The sequence below is a fragment of the Thermobia domestica genome, chromosome 2 (genome assembly GCF_964235325.1).
Source record: "Thermobia domestica chromosome 2, izTheDome1.hap1.1, whole genome shotgun sequence".
NCBI classification, from domain to species: domain Eukaryota; kingdom Metazoa; phylum Arthropoda; class Insecta; order Zygentoma; family Lepismatidae; genus Thermobia; species Thermobia domestica.
The window spans coordinates 230,976,497-231,003,030 of record NC_137455.1 but is presented as its reverse complement, the minus strand read 5'-3'; the positions used below and the strand labels follow the sequence as shown (position 1 = coordinate 231,003,030).

Sequence of the window (26,534 nt, the reverse complement as noted above, 5' to 3'; positions counted from 1 at the left end):
CGTATAGTGCAGCAAAAATAACTATTAGATGGTGGTATAATTGTTACTTAAAAATAGGTAAACACTCAAGTACGTCTACGAATTTGTTTGTTATAGTAAGATGTTACGCAGTAAACGAAAGAATCGTACCAAAAAAAAAACTAATTACAAAACCAAGGTTCCAGGAGTATATGCGAACGACAGCGCACAATCAAGAACAAGTCGTACTGAAATTGCGATGGAAAGTGTAAAACGAAAACGAAATTTTATTGTGGAGACAAATTCGAAATACACTACAAACATACGAACTCGCATAATGCAACGAAAGCGGAGAGATATCGAGCCTTGGAAGAAGAATAAGGTAGTGATATCGAAGAATATATCCAAAATATAAGATCAGAGTTTACACGGGGAAATTGTACGGGGATCAACGAAGATATAATACATACCCGTTACGGAAAGATGGAAACCAATCAAGAAGTGTGGAAATTATCCAAGTGCTAATGTGGAAAGTTACCACAACTTACTCGTAACTGAAATTTATAAAGCTGGAAAAAGAGTAAAAATAATTGGTAAGTTAATGCGGAGCTAAGTAGCGTGCTCACGTGTCCCCAGATGAGATATGGAAAACTTTAGAAAGCAAGGAATGGTTACACACGAAAACTGGCCTACTTACAAAGGACACCCGCGAACTTGATTAGGAGAAACTGGATTAAATGTTCTACATTAACTAATTTCAGGTCGCTGAATCCAGTGGTGATAGTTGTTTCCATGCAAAAACAAGCAGTCATATAGCGGCGGCGTCAGCTCTTGGATTATGGTTCAATTTTCTATACGAGTTATGAGAAGAAACGGAAAAATTGAAATGCTCAATGTAGTAAATATGATTAACAATTAAGTCTACAACATGCAGAAGCTCATGTGAATGCTTTACGCTAATCACAGTGTTACCAACTCTTTGAAAACCTTGCGTGAAAATGCTAATGGAAGAAAGTGTCAAAATAATGCGATGTATTGTAATACATAAAGAACCCGACACATTATTCGGGAGTGAGGGCTTGCCATGTTATAAAACAAGGTTGCTATCTTCATAAAGTATATAAGAGGTAATAAACGTAAGGTATAAGCAAAAAAAATTGAAAAAACAAAAAGAAACTTTCACTCAGACAATATAAGCGAGAGTGAATCAGCATGCACAGAAAGAAAGTGTGCTGTTATTGATGTCCAAGTAATATTCTGCATCTGATGACAGGCGCCATCTATGTGTATGGTCATTAAGAATAACAGAAAAGTACCGCGACAAGATATCATTATTATAAGGACCAAAATAAACATGGAATTGTCGAGGCGACTGTGATACTAATTAAATGATACAATATTGAAGAACTTAAAAGTACATTACGTGTCTACACTGACCTGCAAGTATGCAAGAACAAGCTAATTCTCAAAATGTTGTTGTGGGTTGTCAAGGAAGTGGTCAAAACACAGAGACAGTGTGCAGTATGCACATTTAACCATTTCTACTAACTCACACTCAGCATCACTTCTGCATGCTAACAATCTTATGTCAAATGCTACACTAATGAAATTATTAAATGACAATATGACTGATCATACCCTGTTTTTTGTCAGGCATGCTGTAACATATGTTTGTAGATCGGTGCTGAAAGTTGATTGTAGATAACAGAGCGCAGCTTGATAACGAAATAACGATCCTGTAAATTCACCTGAGGTTTGTCCCATTGGAGCCGTACGAAATCAACGATCCACCGGAAACAGCTTGTATTGCCGAAAGAACCAGACATCAAGGGGTTGACAACATTTCGTTGTCTTGGGTGGTATTATCTTCAATGTAACATCTTTGTTTGGGACACTCTTGTAACAGTGAATGATTTTTGTGTCCGGACCAAGAATCACACAACAACAAGCACTTCTTATCGCTTATATAGTCACCAAAGACAACTGTTAGAAAACTTTTCATATGTACTTTCGACATTTTGTCACTTTTACTTGACTCCACGTAAATGTTACGAGGGCTTGTTTCTTCAAGTTTCTTGGCAATATGTGGGCCAAATCTGCCTTGTGGTTCTTGAAACCATATGTAGAACTCCTTGGCTAATGTGCCACCCATTGAGATAGCCACATCAATTGTATAACTGTGAGTAGAGTTACGAACAGACTGCAGCATACCACAGTGTGTTTTTCTCTTCTGTGAGATAGTGTAGGCGATGAAGACGCCTAAAAATAATAAAAATGGCTTTGAGTACTGATCCACACATTGTTTTGTACCAGTCTCTTGTGTAGTATAGTTATCCACGTGTTCAACAAACTCTCGTGCACTCTTACGAATATTCTTGTCATCAGTTATATCCTTACGTGTGACGAACATGGTAATTTGTTACACAGCAATGCTGTATTCAGCCTTAAGTTTGTTTATGAATGTAATAGACGCTTTGAAATTGTCAAGCCCAACAAGTCTCGCGCGCTTCCTTGGCCCACATTTGCATTTACTAGTAGTGAACGGGTGAACCATATTCCCTTGCCCTATCGAACTGTTATTACGTACTGATTTATACTTTTTAATTTTGACTCTCTGTTGCCCTTGAAGAGCGCACCTTGTCTTTAGTTACTGATGTAATCCAAAATTACTTTGCAGTTGGCTTTAGTTTTAATGCACTTATATCGTCTTTGCAATTTACTGTACAAGTTGAACCCATGGTAATAGTAGTCGTCGTAAATCTTCTCCAATGTGGCGTCAGGTATACATTCAATAACATTAGACCTATGCTTTGTCGATGGTGATTGTTCATATTCACTTTCCGTAGTGCAGTCCTGTTTCAATTGTTGTGGGGATGCATGTCATATACTTGTCGACTGGCTAACGTTGAGTACGAACTATTCCTGTTCTTCATAATTCCAAAACTCTCCAACGTCTCTTCCCGTATTTCTGAGCCCTCACCATTGTATTTCTACATTGTTATTTCATACAATACGCTTGCGAACTGTGCATATTCCACTCCATGACACTTTCCACATTTGACACGTCGTAACTTTGATTCTATTATTTTTACGACGTACATGGGATTAATGCATCCCATTGAGCCACTCTATACTGTTATCAGTATTGCACACAACTATACTCTACACGAAATGAGATCCATCTGCTACTACACCATGCACTCGTCTGTAGCGTTTTATGCTGAGTTCCCAAATACCACTGCCAGATGGCGCCTGTCACCAGACGAAGCGTATTACAAGGATATGAGTAACACCGCTCTTTCTTTCTGTACAGGCTGATTCATTCGTGCATGCCTTGTCTAATTCAAAGTTTGTTTTTTTTTTCTTTTTGAAGTTTTTGTTTGCTTATAACTTAAATGTATTACCTCTTTTATACTGTTAGTATCCCCGGTGGATGAGTAGTTAAGATCATTGCCTGGTAATCAAGGAGTTCCGGGTTCGATTCCTACTGGGGGCACAGGTGGTTCGGATCCCACTTTAAACTGTAGGTTCCGTCCTGGGACGTCATCATCATCATCCCATTGAAGGCAATTGCAAACCACCATGGGTTCACCTTGCCCAGGGACCTTCGGACCAAAGACCTGTCTTCTGACAGAACACTATACGTCATCATCATCATACTTTATGAAGTTAGCAACACTGTTTTATAACATGACAGGGGCTCATTATCGAATAATGTGTCGGGTTCTTTATGTATTACAATATATCGCATTATTTTGACACTTTCTTCCATTAGCATTTTCATACAAGATTTTTAATGAGTTGACAACACTGTGATTAACGTAAAGCATTCACATGAGCTTCTACATATTATAGATTCAATTGTTAATCAGATTTACTACATTGAGCATTTCAATTTTCCAGTTTCTTCTCACAGCTTGTCTAGAAAATTGGCTCATATTCCATGTGCTGGTGCCGCCACTGCATGACAGCTTGTCTTTGTATGGAAATGACTATCACCACTGGATTCAGTGACCTCAAATTAGTTAGTGCAAAATATTTCATCCGGTTTCTCCTGTTCAAGTTCGCGGGTGTCCCTTGTTAGTACCGCGAATGCATCACTAGATCATGAAGAGAGAACACCAAGAAAATAATGGATCACCAGGGAAATACGGTAGTTACGGACGAAAGAAAATTGTTGAAGAATATCAGCAACCATGATATGTAAAGCAATATATATTTATATATCTATATGTGGGATATACAGTACTATCATCACGCGCATCCATAACTGGCGGATAGCGGAGTGTCAACTAGATATAGCAGGTACTGGGAGAACTCAGGGTGGATCTAACCGGACCTTCAACCTTGCAATTAGTGGAGAGATCCATAAAGGCTAATAGAAGAAATCTGAAACAGAAAATCGCCTAGCCCTCCAGGTTGGGAATTAGCCGTGAAGATAACTCACCTTGGAAAACAACTGTTCAGAAATCCCAAAGAATGTCTTAGAAGATAAGAAAAATGAACCGGCAACAGAAGAGAGGAATGTTTATGGCCACATGGAACGTAGAGACGGTGTTGATAGCAGGAAGAATGAAGAAAAGAATACATGAAATACTGCAGACTGACAAAGATTCTAGCACTACAAGAAACCAGATGGCACGACACGGGCAAAATAGGAACGAAGAAAGCTATTTTATATTCGAACTCAAGAAAGAACTGGCCAACAGGGGATAGCTTTTATAGTAAGGAAAAAGGCACGACGAAGTTATTAAATAACACAATAAATGAAAGAATCAGCTCACACACATTAATATGCAGAAGGGGAAACAACACTTATGACTGTACAGGACCCCACTGAAGAAGACGAAGTAGGAGGAGGGATTATATCAAACTGGAAGTTAGTCTGGATGAAACTCCTCAACATGACCTACCAATCGTGGGACTTCAATGCTCATATAGGAAGACAGGATAGCAACAGAGGAGTTAGTAGAACACATACTATCCGCGAAGAAAGCATAATAATGAATATTTAAGTCAGTTGGCTATTACGAGAAATTCGATTACAAAGAGCAACGTTCACCCCTCCCACCAAATGAATCAACCTGGAAACATGGAAGAGCCCACATGGAATCACAGTGAATCAAATACGTCACGTCTTGGTATACCGAAGATATACTTCATCAGTTCTAGGTGTTAAGAGTTGCAAGTTCCTAACTGCGACTCGGACCACTTTCTATTGAAAACGAAAATACGGGAGAAAACAAAAGAACACAAATTCATAAAATTGAAGGGAAAATGACACACACAAAGTGAAACAAGAATGCAAACAATACCAAGTCAAAAGCAATTTTCGAACTGGGACCAGAGTCACCAGAGTCAGCCCGCTTTAGTTGGTGCAAAATCACTCACGCCAATGCGTGCTGAGTCAAGTTCTGTTTGGCCCATAATACAGATGTGGTTAACCCGTGCTGGAACTATCACAGCAGTGTCTCTAGTAGAATCGATGCGACTTGGAAATTGATACGCAAATTGCGTATTCAGTTGTTACTTCTGGATCCCAAAATTTGCGAATGCGAATTATATCAGTGCGTTTCTCTAAAAGAATATTCAACGTAAAAATTTATGTTTGAAAATATGTATTTTAAGCTTTTGAGAGATCTTGCCAGTTAAAAAATACTTCTCTTGCTTTGAATTGTTTCATAGTGCCATTTTTCCCCGCTTATGACTAAATAATTGATAAGGTGTCCAAACTGAAAAAGTATTATTTATGCCAAGAAGGAACATCTCTCTGTGCTTTTCTTTGTTCAAACGATTCTCCAAAATATTTTACACTAATTTTCGTGCAACATGCCCACATAATTGTCTGAGAATTGATAATATACAAGCAACCTAGTGTGCCAGAAAAAGGACAATCCATGCCAGAAATGCGCACCATACTGTACTTTCCTTTCTTGAAAGGGATCTCATAAAACATTTTACACTCGAATTCTCGTGTTATGACCAAATAATTGCATACAGATTATTTTCTGCGTGCAACTGATGTGCTGTATAAACCGTTATTCATGTATTTTAAAAAGAGCGCTAATGGAAGCGAGAATTGTGTTTATTTCACCTCACGAGACTGTGAATCTGATAGACCCATACAATAGCTCTCTCTATGGTACAGGCGCGTAGCGTCGTTGAATATACGTAAATCTATTTATTATTCATGCAAAAACCAAGAATCAACTAGCGCTAAGTGGTCAATAAAAACAACAATTGAGTGATTCCATTCCAAATCGTCCAGGGTGGTCCACACGATTGTCTCAGATTTAGTTTATTTTTTTGAAATGAGAAATTACATACAAAATTATGACCCGTAGTTTTTCTTTTTCTTCGAAGAGCACATTTGATGACTTTGACTTGACCATATCGCCTTTGCTCTATCATTTAGGATAGTGAAGATATAGATCTCTAAAGTTCATTTTCTCACACTATGAGCTTTTGGCTAAAGTTGAAGAGGACTTTTTTTTTCCTGGTTTGACATCAGCTATAATTTTTTGCACGCATTAACAGGACATCCTATATATATATGTACAAGGTGTTTCAAAACAGCACCGACAACGTTTGGGAAGTAATTCTTAACACCAAGGTAAGACAAAAAGTACAGATCATCCTGGGTTCACAAATGCTTCCTTTCGGAGTTATAGGCTGCCGAAAAAATGAAATAAAGAGGTCCATAGCTGTAAAACTATAGGACCTATCGTAGTCGGGTCAAGACTTCACTTAGAAGTTAGTATGTGCTCTATCCAAATATCCATGTTTCAGAATCCTAAGGTATTTCCGTAATAATTTTTATAGAGGTAGTTCATGAGTACTTGAAATTACATGCCCGTATGGTGGATAGAGTCGGTTCACGAATATAACAATCCAGAATTGTGTTTGCGCAGCGTAGCGGCTGACCAGCAGAGGCTTGATCAAAGTTATGGTCACCTAAATTATCTAATCTCCAATGATTGCCACCAGAAGAGTCACAATATAGAGGAAGTTTCTGACATTGGAAGCGTGTCAGTTACAAACAACGATGAATTAGATATTTTTTCATACGATGAAAAATATGTATCCTGCCCTCATTGTGAAAAGCATCTGGCCAGTCAAAGAGGACTTGCTATCCACATTAGGAAAAGTCAAACTGTATGTAGATTGAATTTAAGGAAAGAAAACTCGCAGTCAAGTTATGAATTTAGGAGATTTCTAGGTTTGATTTTTTTAAAATTTCTTCTTTGAACCAGTAACTATCCACTTGAATCTATAAAAGGTTGAATAGCAACTGACAAAAATCTCGTTTAACTATCGCTCATTGTCTGAACAGCTCGAACTTATGAAGAAAACCAAACATCATTTCTGTCTCACTTGTAACACTGTTATCACTGAACCGATTTAAAAATAATTTTCACTAAAATCGTCTTCGAAACATCGTTAACACATTTATCAAGACTATTCTCCAAGAGGAACCACTCCACCCGAAAAGACAACTCTCACAAGAGAAAACGTTTTCGTATATTCAATATTTGACAACAAAATATTAATTATTGTCGAATCCATAGCTTTCGGGTTCCCTAAGTTGACTGTGGTAGCAGTACAGATTGGTTTCAAGTTCATCCTCCAACAGAAGTAAGACCTCCTAGCACATCTTGGGAGAGTGGAAGGGAGTAACATACAAAATGATAGAAAATGACCGATATTAGTGTAGAATTCATAGTTTCGGGATCACTGAGATGATTAGCAACACTTTCGGTGCCATTTAATTTCAAGTTCAGCCCCCAGCAGTACCCCTGGTCTGATGGAGGTGGGAGGGAAATAGTGACATGAAAAAGTAATTAAAAACGACCAATATCAGAAAGAATCCATTTTTTTTTTGGGGGGGGGGGTCCCGAAGTAGATTGACGACCTTCTCTATACCACTGAAGTCTACGTTTATCTCCTATTAGTTCCCTTCGGGTAGTAGGAAGGATTCATATGTAAAAATAACACTGGTATACAAAAAATAAAATAAATAAATATAAAAAATAAAGTTTCTATTATAAGAACAAAGCAAACTGTTTCTGGAAGATACTTTGGCCATGGATCCAGATCAAATTGCGAAATTTATCCATCGGCCTCAGTTTTCATGAGAAAGTGTTTTTCGTGCATGCCTACGGCAGCTTACGTATTATATGTATTTGCCATAAAGAAATGTTCGTGTGGAGTATTGTACTGTATGGGGCGGAAACGTGGACATTACGTAAAGGTAATGAAAATCGACTGGAAGCCTTCGAAATATGGGTGTGGAGAAGAATGGAGAGAATTAGTTGGGTCGAGCAGAAAACAAATGGGAGAGTGTTAGAAATGGTGGGTGAGAAAAGAACACTTTTAGATATTATTAGGAAGAGGAAGAGAAACTGGTTGGGGCATTGCCTAAGAAGAGATTGTATCATGAGGGACGGCCTAGAGGGTATGGTGGCGGGAAAGAGAGGGAGGGGGCGACAGAGATTACAATTAATGGATGATATAAAAACAGAAAAATCATACGCGAAGGCGAAGAAGTTAGCGGAGGTCCGTGGAGCATGGAAGCTTCTCAGCTGAGGCAAGTGACCTGCCAATAAAGGCAGAATACCTATGATGATGATGATGATGATGATGATAAAGAGATGGTCTCGCAACAATAGTTTCTTACATAAAATTTTTAAAAATCGGTATTAGTACACCAAGGAATCAAAGAAATGAGCAGCATGGAAGTAAATAAAAGTTAAGAAACTTACCTAAAAATGTTTTCTACCCGATTTTCTGCGAAACCTTTTCTGAGGAAACTCCCGTCGTAAGGTCCAGCAATAGTCAGACAACATTGCTCGACTCCACTTCCTTTGATAAAACTTTTCCATTTGAGAAATATTCTGGTAAAAGCGTTCGTTACTAATAACACCAAGGTTATCCGGGAAAAAGTACAAATAGTCGTTCAGGAAATGCAGTTTAAGTAACATGTACACTCCATACGGTGATATGATCCCATTAGTTCATCTACAATATCGCCATAATTCTCTGCGTTATGGTTGCCGAAAAAGTTCTTGCACATACAAAGGACAGCCATGCCATTTTCTTCAATATCACTCAACAAGTCAACAAAATTCTCAGCATTCATTAGTTTCCTAATTTGCCGTCCTACAAATATTCCTTCCTTTATTTTAGCATCACTGATCTTTGGGAGCTTCTGTCGCAAGTACATGAATGCACGTGATGTTTGGTCCATACCTTTCACAAAGTTTTTGATAAGCCCAATTTAATGTGCAGTGGAGGTAAATACACATTTTTAGGGTCAACAGGAGTGTTCGCTACATTTTTATGCCCAGTTCATTGCGAGCAGGCCATTTTTTTTTTTTTTTCAAAATAAGAGATTTTTTCTGTTCCTGCTGTCCCACTTGCATAGAAAGCAGCTTTGTGTACCCTGGCTGCATGTCAAGTAGAATGGCAATTACCTTTAGATCTTCACAGATATTCCATTTGTACTTCTCATATTGGAGAAGCAGTTTAAAAGTCTGATAAGTCCCCTTAAGGTTAACTGCGTGAGCAACCGGAACAAAAGGAAATTTGTTAACGCTGTGAAGAACTGTTTTGAGACTCAATTTACTAGAATTTATACAGACGCCACTCATTTACACTGCATGCATGGCCAAGAGTCTCTTTAACGGATTCGATATTGTTACAACAGAACCACGTCAGCTTCCTTTGAGAAATATTCAGTAAGAACAGCATGGCGGTCACGAAAAACACCTTTGCATCGGGAGAAAGAAGATTCCATCCTTTCAATCGTAAAGCTAAAAGCTCAAATTGCTGCTTAGACAAACTTAAATCGCGAACAAGACCGTTGAGATCACCTTGTGTCAAAATGTGGGGGGTATTTGATTCACAGGGCAATTCAAATTTTCGGTCGGTGAGCGGATACTTCATCTTCTGAATCTTCTTCATGCTCGTTACCAGATTTATCGTCACTCACTATCACATTTTTTGAAGGCCCTGGTACCGGTAATTCCTCACTGTGGCATACAGGTTTCATAGCAGATGGTAAATTCGGGTACTGCACACTCTTCTTTGTTTACGACGTGATTCCAACTATTTTTGTTAGACAAAAATAAGTCTGTTGTGCGATCCGCTGGTTTCCGCCAAATCATGGGAACAGCGAACGGCATTGTTGTGAACCTTTTGCCCAGCCTGTCAAGATTCTAACACATGTCAAGCAGCATATGCAGGAGTCCATTTCTTGTCTTGGTCACCAGCGTTAAACCCGAAATAAAGTTCGTAGCACTTCTTTACGAACAGAGTCAATTGTCGTTTAAGCGACTTGAGAGTCACCTTTCCACAGAAACAATAAAAAGAATTTGCACTATTCACACAGGTAAGAGGCATTTTCTTCTTCTGAATGACCACAAAATTCAAATTTCACTAACCGAGAACAACATGCAACCACTTCCCACGCTATCAGAGTTTTTAACGATTTTCAAGAATTTCAATAAGCAAGAGGTACCATGTCACAAGAAAACTGAGCCCGATAGGCAAAATCTGACTTCATTTTCGAATTTACCACCCTCGACTTAGCTTAGAACACTATTCAGATTCCTTGTGCCAAGAACCTTGTTCACCAGTGTAATTTAAACCGACCACCGACCGATACTAGTAACATATGCCAACATGTTGGACCCAAATCCGGACGTTGACATATACAATTTTATCCACACATAACTCAATGTATTAATAACCATATTAGCATGGGGGCAATTTGAAGAGTTTTCTCATAATAAACTTAACCATTAAATTTTAAGGTAGAGCAAATAATTAGTTAAGATGAATGAATTAGATTGTAGAAATAAAAGTAGAGATATCAGATTAGAATATTACCCAAATCTGGTGCTGAGGCCTTACGTTAAAATTTATAATAGCTGTCATATGAATTTTGAAGATAGGATAAGAATTAAACGAATTTTGAGACAAGGTCGAATAATAAAGTGTGATATCAATTAATAACCAGCATTGTACTCACCCAGACTTTGACGGGTGAAAATTTGAGATGTCAATCCTTCCAGTCAGACGGTCACTTCAGAACTCTCTTTGAGTTCCCTACTCTTTTTCCACCTACCTTTTCTTCCTAGTTTTGGTAGCGTCATTTCTTCCGCTTACCATTACATTTTTAGACTTACTTCATAACGTGAAGTGGGAAGTGTTATTATTTCCTTGATACATTGCTACGTAACATATTTTTATATTTCCTATTTAGAAGAATGTTTTAATTAGACATAGTTTTAAATTATTATGAGACTTCCTTGATTTCTTTGCATGTGTGAATGACCTACAGCACCAGACTGGGAATTGGATTTTATTTGCAGTTAATATAACAAGGTTTACAAAATATTGAAGTCAAAAACCAATAAAATATTAATCGCCCTTCACCAAAATGCTTTAGTCATATAACATTCCTCCCCGCTTGGATATTCGGCATTTCCAATGTCGATATAAATATTTAAAAATCAAAGTAACACCAAAACCCTAAAAATATTGAATATATGTATATGACGTTTTGTTAAAGTAAAATTCAGTTTGTGGCAAGCTAAAATAAATGAATTATAAAACACTGCTTAGTCCCAGATAATCATATCAAACGTAGAAAGAAAGACGTTATGATTACATTTGCATATTGCAAGGTCAGTAATACAGTCACAAGAATATGCATGCGTCCTTGCAATGTCACATGTAAAAAAATCTCCACACAGCAAAACAAAATATAGGTCAGTTTTATATTGTTTGTGTTCTGTGATGGAGTGAATTGTATTTGCTTTTTAAGATTTGTTCGCTGATATATTGGTAAGTAATTATTTATATCATTATATAAAAAACAAAATTCACTTGTTTTTTTTTTATATACACTGATTGTATGTTATGTGAATTTTTCACTGATGTTCGCAACTGTACTACACTAAATAATTGTGAATATATGTATATATGTGTATAAGTAACATGAAGATAATCATAATTATATCCATCACCATAACTATTCGTGAATTCACTCTCACTTTTCTTTTTGCTAGAATTTAAAAATATGAACTAAAATCACCACACTATTTACATAATTATATATATATATAGCATTTTCACTATTGATACCACATTATTTCACACATAATCACTTAGCACTGTTCACTTACACATATAGACTTGGGGGAGGGGAAATCACACTAGGGGGAGGTTCAGACGAGTATTTCCTGGTTCATCCTATTTCCAGTGGATATGGCAGGAATCCAAATGTGTCCTCTTCCGTTGTACTTGTTGAAATTTTTAGTGTCCATGGAAAATATATTGATGGAATTTAGTAGTTAATATCGTCTTGATGTAAAGAATGATTATTTATTAGCATATGGTATGTCGACATAGCCGTCTTGAAATATATTCTTTAAAGTCAATGGTTGGCGATTTGTAATTTCAAAACTGTGGGGATGTCTTAGAGTACATGCATGCTGGTTTGATTGACACGACACAATTTCGACTTAAGAAGAAATATTTGAAGTATAGTTGGAATAAGTAACTATGTAATTTAAACCATGAACGTGCAGAGAAATATTATCTGAAGAGAAATTAGGAATGTTTTGATTTTGTTCATTTTCGTAGTAGATATCATCATATATAGGGTCTAGTTGAGGTAAAGATGGGATTTGGATAGAACTAATTTTCTGCTGTGGCTGTTGATTTACATTTTCTGAAGATTTTCTGCATTGAAAGTAAATAAAAATGGCTAACATAAGGAGAATTAAGATAGAAATGACAGTGAATATAATTATATAGAATATTGCGAAGTTCATGTTGATTATTTGCCTATAAAGGAAAACAGAAGAAAATACTATATAATTTTAGTATGGGAGTTTAATGAATAGATTTATAATTACATAAGACACAATATATATTTGTTTCATATGCGCATACACACTTCCAAAAATTCGCTTTGCGAATACCTTTTTGTGTACCTTTTTTTTTTGTCCAGTTTGATGTCTTCGTCTCGCTTTGCAAGAAATTGATATTCAAAACTGGAATTTTTCTTTCAAAGAAAATAATAGTCTGTCTTTGGATTTGCTTTGCAAATTATGTTATGACTATTATTTGATTACTTCAGTAATATAACCTAGGTTTCTATCATCATATTGCAATAATATTTTTCGTATAAAGAAACATTTCATACACTATTCGTTTGCACGTGCTTAAAATCGTTTAAAGTTTCTTCATTATGTAAATGTAATTTCGTATTTATATTCGATAACTCCCTATTAATTTTAAATAATTTTATAGATAAAAATATGATAATGAGAGGTGACAGTACAGCACTTGTAATAGATATTATTAATAGCAATGACATTGGGTCATTAGAAATTTGTAAAGATGGAGTGTAGGCATTTACAGTTATATTTTCTATTTGCTGCGCTAAAGATTCCAACTTATTCGAAAAAGTATCCATATGAGGAGAAAATGGGGGATTGCGAAATCGAAATGACGTCCTATTCTACCCCAAAGATAGATGAAAGAGACAACACAATGTTACAAGAGTACTAAATCGTATTCAATGTTCGAAAAATGAAGGTTTGAACTACATTTCTGCAGCTCGATTTTGCAGCTTTTAGCTTAAGGTTTGGTTGAGTTTTAGGAGAGCGCCTTATACTCGCTCACCCACAAAGAATACTATTTAGTACAAATAGACCACACCAACATATAACCTAACTTAAACCGTATTTACAGAGGGGAGAAAGGGGATGAAATAAAAATATTCTAATTTACTCTTTTCTTTCATGAATTTCACTAATTACGTTATTTAAGTTATTTTGATAATTTAGATATAGACTTCTTCTTGCACAATTATGCTGTGTTTCACTGGTTGCATATTTCCAAGGATGACGTTTGTCTCTTCTTGTCCTTTGTTAGCATTTTCATTTGCTGTTGAAGATTGCAGCGGCTTTAATCGACGTACTTCTATCTCATCATGGACATCAGCTCCTTTTGCATTTTTAAAAGAAACAAGATATTTGTTTGAGCTAGGCAAACGTGATAGTATCACACCTTGCTTGTCATAACGGAAATCAAATGCTGCTGGTATTCCTTTATGTCTTGTCACGTTTGGAATGAGCACCTTTTGTCCTGGGTGAAATTGTGTTTGCGCATGAAGGTTTTCGTATTTCTCCAATTGCTTGAGATAACTTTTATACATATTCTGATAGGCATCATCTCTCGCGAGACGCATCGTTTCCATCCGTTCGATATTTTCTTCCTCTTGAATTGGAGTATTAAATTGGAGATCAAAAACAATCTTTGCTTCAAATCCATGGAGCAAGTAGAAACTCGAATATTTAGTAGTTTGATTCTTCAAATTGTTTAATCCAAACACAATTTGCGGTAACATGATGTCCCAATTATTTCCAGTTGATTTGATGTAGTGACGTAACGCTCTTTGAATTGTGTCACTTGTTTTCTCAGCCAAATTGAGAGAATAATGTGAATTAACTGGAATGAATTTCAATTCTATTCCCAATAATTTTGCTAACTCTGACATGATCTTAGATTTATGAGATGGAAGACGGTCTAGTATTAAAGATGATGGTGCCCCGTACTTTAAGATGAGTTTATTATAAATAGCAGTGGCAATAGTGTCTCCCGTTAAATCCGGTATGCTTTCAGCTATGACACATCTTGTACACGCATCACACATAATTAAAATATACTTGTGACGATATGTAGAAGATGTTGGAAAGGGGCCGCATTGATCAATTGTGACTACTGAAAATGGGGCCGCTTTTGGAAATATTTGAGGTTTAATAGTAGCTACTTGGCTTCCTCTTTTATTCACTTGACAAGAAACACATTGTCTAATTTTCTGACGAAAATAATTACGCATATGTGGAAAATACACCTTTTGTAGCGCCAATTGATATGTACGATTCTGGCCTGCATGCGCTGCGGCTGACGGATGAGCGTGCAATAAGTTAAAAATTTCATCTCTCATTTTGAATGGAATACACAATAAATGCTTCGTGATATTTCCAAATCTATGTGCACGGTATAATTTTCCATCAATTAATTGAAATGCTCTAGCTTGCCGTTCGAGCCTGTAGTCTTCTCCTTGCTTATTTTCCTGTAAGCATCTGTATATGGGTCCAAAATAAGGGTCCGTCTTCTGCATTTTTCCAATGTTTTCGGGTGCTTGGAAATTTACTAAACATCTCTCTTGGTCCAAAGCTTCTAATAACAGGTCTCCCGGTTGTGGGGGAACAACCGAAATACGACTCATCGAGTCTACAGGGTTATTCTCACTGCGGACATGAACAGGGGTAAAATCATACTCCGACAAAATTAAACTCCAACGAAGTAGTTTGGGCGGTAGATTAGCTGCTGTCTTGAGGTAGACTAATGCTCGGTTGTCTATTTTCAAATAAAAATGCCTTCCTATTAAATAATATTTAAATGCCTTTACTGCGGCTAATACGGCTAGCAATTCCTGTTCTATTGTTGAAAGTTTCTGTTCTGCTGGTGTCAAAAGCCTCGAGTAATAACCAATGGGAGTCCAATCTTGTAATTTTTCGTCCGTACACTGCGTACACATTGCAGAAATTCCGATTTTGGATGCATCTGTCCATAAACACAAAGGTTTGTCTGGCCGGTAAGGAGCTAGTATTGGTGCTTCCAAAAGTTTCTTCTTTAATGTCTCAAATGCATGTTGGTGAGTAGAGTCCCAACTAAATTTCACGCCCTTTTTTAATAACTTTTGTAAATTTTGTACTACTTCCGCGTAATTAGGTAAAAATTTCCTTACAAAATTGCACAAACCGAGAAACGATCTAACGTTCTTCGTCGATTTTGGGACAGGATAAGTTTCAATTGCTTTTAATAGCCGATCTGAAATTTGGTAGCCATAACGCGACACTTTGTGTCCGAGCGCTAAAATTTCTTGAAATAAAAATTGAGATTTTTCTACTGAAATTCTAAGTCCTGATTTTCTAAGACGTTTAAATAGATCTCTTAAAATCTCAATAATTTGTTCCTGTGAGTTGGCAAAAATGTATAAATCGTCTACATAACAGGCTATGTTTTCTGGATGGAGGTTAGCCAACACCATAGACATGAATCTATTGTACACAGCACCACTATTTACAAATCCTTGGGGAGTAACACAATACTGAAATGTCCCAAGTGACGGTAGAGAAAAGGCAAAATATGGACGAGAATCTGGTGTTAATTCTATATTAAAGTATGCCGAAGATACGTCCAAATTTACATACCACACATGTCCAGCCATGGAAGAAATTATATCATGTATAGGTGGTAAAGCCAAGGAATGTTGAACCACTTTTGAATTCAACAGTCGCATATCAGCTATTTTTCTCAACTTTCCCGATGGTTTTCTCAAAAATAACACTGGCGAATTAAAAGGAGAATTAGACCTTTCCACAACACGTTGCTGAATTAAAGTATTCATGTATTCACGTACTTCTGATTGCAAGGCTTTCGGAATTTGATATTGTTTACGAGAGGTAGGTAACTCTGACTTTAGTTGCACCCTGTATTGATATCCTCTCGCACGGCCTAATTTATTTGGATTCCAGGTAAAAATATCGGCAAATTCCCAACATAGATCTATTACTTTTTGTTTATATTCCGGACTAGCTTTTTCTCCTATTTTCAATTTTGAAGCGTCAAATAACCTTTGACCTTCTTCCAAAAATTCGTAATTTATATAATCGTCATCTTCTAATGCGGTAATAACATCTGTCGGTTGAATATATACGTCTTCTGCCTTACCAACTACAAGATTAGTATTCAATACTACCTTATGTGCTAATGGATTTATTATTTCAATAACTGGTGACTTATCTGACACAAGAGCTCTCGGAATTAGAATTCCTAACCTTTCTGGTAATTCTTGATCCGGTTCAAGAACAATTTCTTTATGTGACCTAGATTGTTTTAGTGTAAGTGGAACGATAACCTTAGATCTCGCTGGTAGCATAGATCACTTCTTTACAACAAATTTAGGTGCAAGAGCATCCTCAACCAAAAAAAATACGAAATTCGACACATTATGCTCCTTATTTACATCAATTTCTGCATTTTTGGGTGGTAACCCAAACCTAGTTAACGTTAAAAGATTCTTTCCTAGACACAAGTTAGCTTGGTGAAATATTAAGAAATCGTTTCCTATTAACACTTTCGGTTTAAAATGCTCCAAGACACGAAACTTGTGGTGAAAAGTCCTTCCATTTATGCAAAATCTAACAATTGCCATATATTTTATAATTACGGGGTTCTGAGATACACCCGACACTTTAGTCTGTGTTTCAATAAGTGTTACATTTCTGGGCAACAATGATTTTTCTATGATGCTGATAGTAGAAGCAGAATCAGCAATAGCATTAACTGTCTTAGAATTTACGTCTATAGGAAACTTAGCTATTTCGTTTTCTATATTTAAAGGGACTTGAATGAATTCCTTTTTCGATTTTCTAGCATTTTTACGCTATTCGTTATATGTGACTAGATTATCTTTCTGTTGACGGTTTTGATTATTAGGCTGTACTTTGATATTCTCCGAACATGCACCGCCGTCATGCACGGATGAACTCAGTTTAAACCTTGCGTCTGAGATGCATTTGCGTTTGAACCCTGCATATTTTGATAAGTAGGAACTACATATTGGGGAAAGCTTTGTTGTATTGGTACCATTTGTGGAATGCACAGATTTCCCTGTGACATACAATTTGGGTCATTAACTACTGGTAATTGCCAAGTTTGATACATCTGGGGTACAAATGACCGTTGTGGGTAGTAATTATTTCGACCTCTACTTTTAAAATTATTTTTACCCCTAAAAGCTTTGCCTCTATATGAACCTGTTCCAACACTATTTTGTGACTGATAATTATTTTGTCTATAATTTCTCGAATTTCCTCTGAAATTTCCACGAAAATTTCCTCTATAAAAACCTCTGTTGTTCTGATTAAAATTTTGTTTCGCAGAATTATTTCCCTGTGTTATCTGGACATTAGTTTCCTCACATTGTTTTTGTGTATCCTCAAAATTTTCCATTTTCAACGTTAATTGTTCTAGTTGTTTCTGAACATTCTCCATTGCCTGCGATATTTTGTCATGTTCTTTGTTATTCCGTTCCGATCCACTAGTTTCAAATTTATTATCGTCCTGTTTAGTCACTTTCGCAACCTGCGAACTAGATCTTATATTAGTACGCGATCTCCTATTTTGACGCAAAACTATATTATCTTCATCTTCATCTGACTCGGATAATTCGGCCTCACTTGATTCTGATGATGTTTCAGAATCTGACGACATATATTTACGCAATTTTCCCAATTTACGCAACTCCTTTTTCATTGATGAATTTAGTCTAGCATGAAGCTCGTGTTTCTTCCTATTTTTCACCCTATACCTATTCGTTTCGAGATTATTCAAGGCTTGAATAAACTCGTCCAATGAATTAAATTGCTGCACACCTACTCTTTCTAAAAAGTATGGCCTCAAACCGTTTGTCAGAATAGAAATAATCTGGGCTTCCGTTAATGTAGGTGCTCCTTTATCTATTAGTCCTAACACATCGTATATGTAACTCTGTACCGACTCGTGTTTCTTTTGAACTCTGTTTTGAATTTTGGCAAATATATCTACATTCTCTTTCGGTGTTTTAAAACACTTTTTTACTTCTTCCTTAAATGTGTCATATGGCTTAGAATTTAACTGCTTTCTATTTATAAAAACACGTAATCTTTCTTTATCTTTTCCTGAAAAACACGTAATTACTAAATCTTTAGCCTCATCCGGGGATAATTTGTTTAGCTTTATAGTATCGTCAAATGCAGAAAAGAATTGCTGAATAGTCATTTCTTTCGGATCATATTTAGGAAAAGGAAAAGCATTGCTATACACATTTACAATAGGTCGTGAATTTTGGTTGGATGTTCCTGACTGCGAATTAGATTGAGAAACATTATGGGATGGAGATGGAGGGGTCACCATGTCTGATCTTAATTTCACCCTACGTCTGCTCATAAGTTTTATAACAATAATATTTAATTCTTGAACGTGATTTCTGTACTGAAACTAACTTCGTTTTTCAAGATAACCTTCGCACACGCTATTGTCCACATAAGCATTTCCTGTTTCAATGCACTGCAATACGATATCCTAAGAATGCCTGACATATGAAAAACAACTCAAACATGAACGCAAAACGTATCTATATGTATATGTAATATTTCTTTGTTGTAAGTTACCACAGAATTCTCTATAGGAAATGGTATGCACATATTCAAACATATATATCAGCACCATCCTGGATAATAACAAATCTGATATCCCATGTAATTTTTCTCTGCATAATTTAATTCCTTACTCATATATGTGTGGCTTCGGGATCGATATCTATATTTTAAACGGAAAATTGTTCTATAACGTGTTTCTAACACGGGCACTAGCCACAAAATTCGGCGCTTATTCCACCATAACATATGCCAACATGTTGGACCCAAATCCGGACGTTGACATATACAATTTTATCCACACATAACTCAATGTATTAATAACCATATTAGCATGGGGGCAATTTGAAGAGTTTTCTCATAATAAACTTAACCATTAAATTTTAAGGTAGAGCAAATAATTAGTTAAGATGAATGAATTAGATTGTAGAAATAAAAGTAGAGATATCAGATTAGAATATTACCCAAATCTGGTGCTGAGGCCTTACGTTAAAATTTATAATAGCTGTCATATGAATTTTGAAGATAGGATAAGAATTAAACGAATTTTGAGACAAGGTCGAATAATAAAGTGTGATATCAATTAATAACCAGCATTGTACTCACCCAGACTTTGACGGGTGAAAATTTGAGATGTCAATCCTTCCAGTCAGACGGTCACTTCAGAACTCTCTTTGAGTTCCCTACTCTTTTTCCACCTACCTTTTCTTCCTAGTTTTGGTAGCGTCATTTCTTCCGCTTACCATTACATTTTTAGACTTACTTCATAACGTGAAGTGGGAAGTGTTATTATTTCCTTGATACATTGCTACGTAACATATTTTTATATTTCCTATTTAGAAGAATGTTTTAACTAGACATAGTTTTAAATTATTATGAGACTTCCTTGATTTCTTTGCATGTGTGAATGACCTACAGCACCAGACTGGGAATTGGATTTTATTTGCAGTTAATATAACAAGGTTTACAAAATATTGAAGTCAAAAACCAATAAAATATTAATCGCCCTTCACCAAAATGTCATATAACACTAGTCATATAACACTAGTGTCGAATCCATAGTTCTCGATGTCGCTCAGATTAATAATTAGAATCGTGATAGCATTAAAATCCAAGTTTTGCCCCTGTCGAAATGGGAGAAGGGGTGAAAAATAAAATGTCTCAAATGCCGAATCCATAGTTTGGATTCGTTAAGCTATTAGATTACAATCGCGATGACGTAAGGGTGAATTAAAACTGGGGTAACCCATAAGGATAAAAAAAAAGAGTGCAAGGCTCTTACCGATGCCTTCCTGAAAGGGCCTATCCGGTTTGCCATAAGGAGCAGACTGTATCACGTGATCAGGTCAAAACTCACGTTGCGTGGTAAATCGAGTCTGGAGATTCCAAATCCAGATGTGAAATATTTCAAGCACGTAACTCTCGTGACGCGCCCTGGGTAATTCGAAAAAATATATATACTTTATCATTATTATTGATTTTACTCAAATAATTTGACTCTTGCGATGTTCTATCCATATTTACCTTATGTGCTATACATCGTTTTTAAGCTCTTCATTATGTCTTTGCAATAAGCTTTGAATTAGTCATCTCAAAAACTTCATTAAGTTTTTGAGATATGTGGACAACTTCATTTTTTCATTCATTTTACACTGAATGTAGTGTCCATGTTTCGTGCTTTTTGAGTATGTTTAGGACAATTTGCTTTTGGAATACATAATCTACATAGTTTGTTTCTATATTTAAGCTGAATTTCATCTTTCTCTATGTTCCTCTTTTGATTTTTGTGATAAATGAAGGAATTACTTGTTTTCTATTGATTTTCCATTGACATTAATGTTAATGTTTCGTGCTGTTTGCCTATATTCCTTCCATTTTAGGTCAATTTCTTTATAGACTGTAGAATGTACATAATCTGTTCTACATTTAAGCTGAATTTCAGCCGTCACCTTCTTTTGGTTTTTGACGTTAAGTGGAGGAACTTTGTTTTTCATTCATTTTCACTTGAGATTAATGTTAATGTTTCGTGTTTCATGTTCCATCCAGTTTAGGGCAATTTGCTTTTGGAATATAGAATCTACATTTGAGCTGAATTTGAGTCATCTTCCTCAAAGCCTGTTCACATCATTGCAATCATTGCAACCAGATATCCCTTTATGAGACGGTAAAGTCTAAGGTAAGAAAACGGGAATATTTTCTAAGCTACTCCAACCAAGTAAAAGTTTAAGTGAATTTGAGTACATGGCATCGGAGAATGACAAAATTGCTCGCTGACCAGCTACCGGAACAGATGGCGCCCTGGAAATAGGAACAAACGTAATATTTCGTTCCGATTAGTGTTGCACCTGTGTGACTTTGCATAAAGTGGATATTAAAGTGATTTAGTGTACACTAACATTCTGTGAATTTGTCTGTGTGTTGGCAAATTTTCAACATTTCTGAAAACGAAAACTTAAATTTGCAGACATTGCTTCAAGCAATCAGTAATTTACCAATAATTAACCAAGTTTGAAAAGGTTAATGTAGAATTACATGAAAAACTTGAAACCGTTGAGGAAAATTTAATTGAATCTAACGCAGAATCACACAGTAGGCTAGACGAAATTACAGAAGGAAATGAATCAGGTTTTACGGAAGAGTTAGATTCATCGCGTTTCCAATTTGAAGACAAATTACTTGTTGAAGTAGTTAAAGTGAAACTTTCATGTGAAGAAAATTTTGAGAAATACACTAAACGAACACAATCTGAGATCAACAAATGTAATGTTGAACTAAAGTTTGCGATCGAACAACTAAAAAGAAACAAAAAAAAAAAAAAAAAAAGAAAAATTTTTGAAATGTATGGATATGTTGAGAATGAATTACTTGCGGTCGCCCAGAGGCAGAATAAGTATGAAATAAAAATCGGTACATTAAGTAGTCATGTAGAAGCATTAGAAACTCAGGTAGATCGCATACAAAGTGAAATACAAGAAAAAATGACAAGTGTGAAAATTGGGTATTGAAACTTCAAGATGTATTTGAGTCCAGTATTGTCGAGTGCGAAACTACTGCTATATCACAGAGATCAGTAGAAGTACAAGTTAATCTCAGTAGTAAAGTTGATTCTGTTGCCCATGATGTAGAATAATTAAAACGATCTCTTGTAGTGTTGTAGATAATCAGGTAAACCATTTTCAATATTCAAATTACATTCCTTCAGATGTACGAGTTAAGAAAGAAAAGTTGTAAAATCACGTTGGTAAAGATGCGTAGGACCGTAAAGTATATTCTGACTCAAATAAAAGTAATGGTGAATCCAGTAGTTATAAGAATGGTGTTAAATCCCGTACATTCCATGATCGTCGTAAAAAGAAAAAAAGATTGAAGTAGATAGAAAACTTTCTGTGATTCCTAGGGATTTAGAGGAATTTGAAAAGTTCTCCGGTCATGAAAACGAACTGACTGCAACCACTTTTCTAAATAAGTTTATCAGGCTTCAATCATGAATATCCCAAGCAAACAATATTTAGATATTATAAAGTGTCTGCTTACAGGTTCTGCATACAATTGGTACATCAATATCTGTTCTTTTGATACATTTAAAGTAAATATAAGACCGAATTTGAAAATGAACAAGTACAAGCTAGCAAGTTAATGGTATTGTAAAACAAACCGTATGATCTAAAAACAGATGGAAGCGTGAATTATTTTGTTTCATAAAATACAGGAAAGCAATCCTAACATCAAAGAACCTCTTGCTATTAGTATGATGTTGAATTTAATTCCACCGTATTTCAGACGTCAACTCACGAATGTGGCTACTTTGACTCTGTCTTCTGTATTACAAGTAATTTCAAAATTAGGAGCTATCCCCAAATCCGCTACTAGACGGGAGTTTAAGCATAAGTTTGTAAAATTAATTATGTGTCATCTACAAATACCAATTTAATTGGAAATGCGAAACGAAAAAAAAAAAAAAAAAATAGTGAGCATTTACATCCTTTAAATGGAAATACTTACTAAAATAACAACAAAAAGCGTAAATGTACACTTAGAAAACAGAAAATAACAACAAAAAGCGTAAACGCGCATTAAAAGAAACAGATGTAGAAATAATAATAATAGTGAAGAAACACATTCTGATGCTCATTCTTTTGTAATTGTAATTGTGATATATCATCTAATGTAAATCTTCCACTTGTTAATCAAGGTTACCAAATACCAGATGGTAATTTCCGATCTATAAATGTTAACAGCAGTGGTTAAATTCAGCCGGGGCCCACCGGGGCTGGCACCGGGACTCGGCCCCGGTACTTTTTTGGGTGCTGGGGCTGAGCCCCGGATCTTTTCTCGTTGCTTTTCTTAACTTCCTCCGCATCTGAAATAATGTTGATAAAATCCGTACTTTGACTTTAATTTGTCACTGTTTCCGCAGCTCGGTGACTCACATAATATAAAATTCAAGTGCATTATTGAGGCAACCAGGGAGTGAGAAAATAGCAGAAACAAGGTTCTTTTCTCTGGCCGCTGCTGGTAGTTTCTTTTTTCTATTTGTTTTTCAGCAGGGGTATAGCTGAGCTATAAAATCCTTGGGGGGGGGGGGGGGCAGTGACAGAAACTAAGAAGTTCTTTCTTCTGCTGTCTTCAAACGAACTACAAAATAAAAAATAAATAAGAGTATTCATTACCTTTCCTCTTTTTCTGAAAGCTATACAAGTGGAAATTACATCTTGCGAACTCAAAATTGACTCCCTACACTTTCTATGGCAATCAAGCAATTCGTAGGGTTTGCCAAATGCTTGCTAATTCTTTTTTTTTTTTTCAAAAACCTCCTTTCTGGCTTCACTGGTGTTGTTTTCGTAGTCAGAATACAAGGAAGCTTCTTGTTTCTTTTGGTTATGTAAATTTATGTAGGCCTTTCGGTCTCTTTGTTTTCTTTTGGGACACGCTGAAAAGGGGAGGGAGAAGGTGGGGTCTGTGTGTAGAAGTGACGGCAGCTTTGGCAAAAATTTCTATAAACTAACATTAAAGCCTGTCGGATGGAAAGGTTGAACCATGTGAGGCTACTTAATTTTTATAAACAAGAGGTCTAAGAAAGAAAGCTAAACAGAGACGTAGAAAATGAAAACCTCATAACAAACCTTCTTGATAGATGCCAAATGCAGGCTTCATTGAGAGAAAATTGTCCCTTACAGAAACCGAAAAGAAACGTCCGAGATTCCTTATATTTATTTTCAATATCGGGTTTGGTGGCAGGTCATTTCCGTGAAGGAGAGGTCATTGGCCATGTAGCACTAACTGTCTCTATTGCTACCAAATTTCCATGAGTTCGTAGGCGCAAAAATAGAAACCAATAAAAACATTAAAGTGAAAATTCGTTCTGTCCCGAAATAAAGTCCTTTTCTGAAGTAACAAAGACGCGGCTGCTAGTCTTTGACGGCTGCAGAGTTCTATACCCACAATTTGACAACTTTATTTAGAAACTTTTCTTTTTTCAACACGAAAAGTTGGTTAGTTGCGCTCTTTAGTGCAGGATAAGACGACGGTAGTTAATCCGATGCGATAGTTGTGCGTTTGTTCGCGATATTTTGGTTTCGTTACCGTAGTTATTTGGTTAAGTAACATTTCGGTAATATAGGCTTAAGACGCATGTGCTGACGCGAAGCTGATCAACAGTACAGTTTAACTAGTTAATTTTAATAAAAAAGTGAAAAAGTTTTCCTCGACTTCGTACTCGCGTTGTTGTGTATAAGACAAGTGTTCTTTTATATGCATGTAATTACTCGCATCTACAATGGAAATGTGCATTGGAGCATTTTTTAAACGTAAGAATAATTCGGACAACATGAATGCGAGTGATGCGAAACGAAAGTGCAGTGACAGTGTTCATGTAGTATGTAAAAATAATTCTGAAGCTTCCGAAAATATTTCTAAGAATGTTGGGGAGGTTCAAAAAAGTTGTAGTGAACACGAAGATAACGAATCAAACAAAATGGAGGGCATACCGGTTTGTTGGATACATGAGCAATGGCTGCAATTTAAAGGTAAATACTCTTGGTTATTTTATAACAGTGGGGCATTAGGATGCATGACGTGTAAGGAAGTACAGACTCTAGGCGTGTGTTTTTCTGAGCAGGGTATTCATATTGCACCAGAGTGGGCAAAAGCCTTGATTCGGATTAAAGGGGAACGTTGTAAAGCTGATCAGCAAAAGCAGCTCAGAAAGAAAATTTATGAACATAGAGATTCAAAAGCACACACAAAAGCGGAAGAAATTCTTAAAAGTAGGAGTGATGATCCACTGCGGAAAGGTATGAAGAAGAAGAATACAGCCGCACAGAAAGTCACATGTCGCGTGTTTCACACTGCTTATCACACTGCAAAACACAATCGTGCTTCCGAAATTGATCGATCTACAAATGCTTAAAGGGTTAGATATTGGGAACACTTTGCAGAGTAATGTCAGTTATACAGAAATAGTACATCATATTGTTGTATCATTTCTTTGTTAATGCTGCTAAGGATGAAAATCGCGATCGCAGAGAGAAATCAACGTTTCAAGGGCTAGCAAATAAGCTTGAAGAAAGTCACTTCATCACAAGTTTAGGAATAATGATGGATGTCTTGTGTGATCTTTATAGCCTTTCAGAGTCCTTGCAAGAAAAGACTATAGCCCTACCGAAGGCAAACAAACTCATATACAGAACAATCGAGGTGTTTAAGGCCCACAAAGAGAGAGGAGGCATATACTAGAGAGAAGTACAGAGAGCCATAAGAGAGAAACATTTTAAAGTAGTTCCCTTGAAAATGAGTGGCAGTAAAAACAACGCTTCAGAAATTAACAAAGGACAGTTCTATGAGAGTGTAATTACAAACTTGAGCAGAAGGTGCTTGACTGAGAAGGACACTGTGTACTCCGAAATGATGAAAATTATTTACCCTGAGTACTGTCCGGAAAATATTAATGTCGATTATGGAGATCAAGACTTGAAAGAATTGTGTGACTTATTTTCTTTGTGTTTTCGAGAAACTATTCAAGCTTATCGTGACTTTAAGGATAGTGGAGGCAGGCAAGTCTTGGGGGGGAATGAAGGTACTAGTGCAGTGTGTGCAAACGATACCAGTCAGCAATGCTGAGTGTGAGCGGGATTTCACTGTAATGAATAATGTTGTCACACCAACTAGAAACGCGCTATCGGTTGAAAGTGTGTCATCTTTAATGACAATAAATATTAATGGTTCGCCATTGTCATACTGGGATCCCCTCCCGTACGTTAAGCGCTGTATATCCCAAGGAAGAAACACCGC

At 36.3% G+C, this 26,534-nt stretch overlaps 1 protein-coding gene across 12 annotated transcripts in view; it reads right to left on the bottom strand.

Moving 5' to 3' along the window:
- The window catches only part of LOC145678403 (methyltransferase-like protein 25B), an 881,238-nt gene that overhangs the window by 790,253 nt on the left and 64,451 nt on the right, over window positions 1-26,534 (bottom strand). The gene's annotated exons all lie outside the window — the stretch shown is intronic.